The sequence below is a fragment of the Mytilus trossulus genome, chromosome 14, assembly GCF_036588685.1.
Source record: "Mytilus trossulus isolate FHL-02 chromosome 14, PNRI_Mtr1.1.1.hap1, whole genome shotgun sequence".
NCBI lineage: Eukaryota > Metazoa > Mollusca > Bivalvia > Mytilida > Mytilidae > Mytilus > Mytilus trossulus.
This window is the reverse complement of record NC_086386.1, coordinates 79,324,346-79,327,188: the sequence shown is the minus strand read 5'-3', so window position 1 is coordinate 79,327,188 and position 2,843 is coordinate 79,324,346.

Genomic DNA, 2,843 nt, shown 5'->3' with positions numbered 1-2,843 from the left:
TGCACGAACATCGATAGACGTTAAAACACTGTCATTTTCCAGCTTTATACTTTTATTCTTCAATTTTTGGTTGATATAGTTGATAGTGCGTATTGTTGTGTTGTCTCCGTTTTTCAACACATTCGACATGTATCAAGTGGCGTTGAACACCAATAAATAAATCAATCAATCTATCAAGACTACTGGAACTTTATATAAAATAAAATTGAGAATGGAAACCCGTCCATTTTTCCGTAAGCATAATTTTACCCTTGACATTGAAGACGTTCGCATATGAATAACTTCGTTCCAGTTTGTTTTGTTAAATTTGATCGAATAGTAAAACATACATAAAATGATAAAGTCAGTATATATTATATCATCCAAATTATATATCATAAATTATCTCGATTTTGTGTGAAATACTTTCTGAAAAAGATTCCATTTCTGATCAAGAATGTAGAATTTTCAATTAGTGGATAGAACATGCATGCATTGACAATATAGTGACGGTTGGTTATATATAGATATCAAATCGCATTGTAAACGGTAAAATAGTTTATAAGGCACAAACATTAAAAAAAAATCAACAGCGGTATACTACTGTTGCCTTTGTGCATCCTTTGAATAAATGTATTCTTAAAGAATATAAGAAAAACTTTCAATATTTCTGAATATTTGTGTTGTTTTTTTCATCGGTTTATATTTTAGTACGCCAGACGCGCGTTTCGTCTACATTTGACTCATCAGTGACGCTCATATCAATATATTTATAAAGCCAAACAAGTACAAAGTTGCAGACCATTGAGGATCCAAAATTTCAAAAAGTTGTGCCAAATACGGCTAAGGAATTCTATGCCTGGGATAAGAAAATACTTAGTTTTTTTTAAACTTCAAAAGTTTTGTAAACAGGAAATTTATAAAAAAAATTACCACATCATTGATTTTCATGTCAACACCGAAGTGTTGACTATTGGGCTGGTGATACCCTCGGGACGAAACGTCCACAAGCAGTGGCATCGACCCAGTGGTGTAAATATTTATCAAAGGTACCTGGTTTATATTTAAGTACGCCAGACGCGCGTTTCGTCTACATAAGACTCATCAGTGACGCTCATATCCAAATATTTATAATTTAAACAAGTACAAAGTTGCAGACCATTGCGGATCCAAAATTCCTAGAAGTTGTGCCAAATACGGCTAAGGAATTCTATGGCTGGCATGGGATAAGAAAATACTAAGCTTTTTTGAAAATTTTAAAAGTTTTGTAAACAGGAAATTTATAAAAAAAAAATGACCACATTATTGATATTCATGTCAACGCCAAAGTGTTTACTACTGGGCTTAAGCTTGTGATACCCAGGGGACAAAACGTCCAACAGCAGTGACATCGACCTAGTGGTGTAAATATTTATCAAAGGTACCAGGACTATATTTAAGTACGCCAGACGCGCGTTTCGTCTACATTAGACACATCAGTGACGCTCATATCGAAATATTTATAAAGCCAAACAAGTAAAAAGTTACAGAACATTGAGGATCCAAAATTCCAAAAAGTTGTGCCAAATACGACTAAGGAATTCTATGCCTGGAATAAGTAAATACTTATTTTTGAAATTTTCAAAAGTTTTGTAAACAGGAAATTTATAAAAAAATTACCATATTATTGATATTCATGTCAACACCGAAGTGTTGACTACTGGGCTGGTGATACCCTCGGGGACGAAACGTCCACCAGCAGTGGCATCGACCAAAAAACGATAAATAAAAAAGAATTAACTTTATATATAGCTAATATAGGACAATGTTGTTGATTTAAGATTAAACCACTCCAGACTCTTTCGTTGTCCACATAATTAATATTGACAATAATTAACGGATCGAAAGCGATACCAATACCAATAGTACATTCACCTTTTACCTATTACATTATATGTACGTTCCGCATCTGACAGCCGCACCACCATACGGTGTATCTAGGATTTTGCTATATACATTGGTCATAACAACAGGATTGACACTACTAAATTCAATCATTGTCACAGTGTTCCCTATTGTAGTATTTTGATCAGTATGACTTTCTAAGATGACAATACGAATACTAAAAATCTGGACTTAAATTATGGCGTATAGGTAGAGTTTCAATTTTGTTAGCCGGCATGACGTAAAACAGCGAATCAAAAAATTCAAATGTATTCTTTACTAATATAGGACAATGCTGTTGATTACAAAAATACTCTATTCAAGGCCTGTTTGTTTTTCAAATAATTAATATTATTAATAATTGATAACTTTTTTCGATGTCTCTGTGCTATTCTATTAGTTAAACTTTTCGAAATGAAAACACAAATGTCGATAAAAAATTACTTTAAAAATGTAAAAAAAATATGGCGATTTTGAAAGCTATTGTGAGCAGAGGAGAGAAAATGACAAAGCAACATTTAAACTCATGAGTTGAAAAAAAAACTTACAATGCAAGGATAAGAAAAAAAAAGAACAACCTGACAGACAGACAAAGATCAGTACACACAACCGAAAATAGAAAACGTAGGACTGAGCGACACTAATCCCTAACCCTTTTTAAACTGGGATGATTCTCTAGAAGGGGAAGCATTTTCTGCTTCAAAGCAGATATCAAATTAGATGTTTAGGTCGTTTTAGCTTAACCAATTATTCAACGTTTGCGTTTTCAAATGATTTAAATCCCCATTTACAAAATTCACTTGGAAACAAATATGCCCCTACTTTGCTTTCCTTCCGCCGTGCAGTACATCCCATCAATTTGGCTATACGGGTTGTACAAGTTCATATCCACGTCCAGTTAGAATGTGGTCGAAAAACACAACGCCTCGAGTAAGAAGATC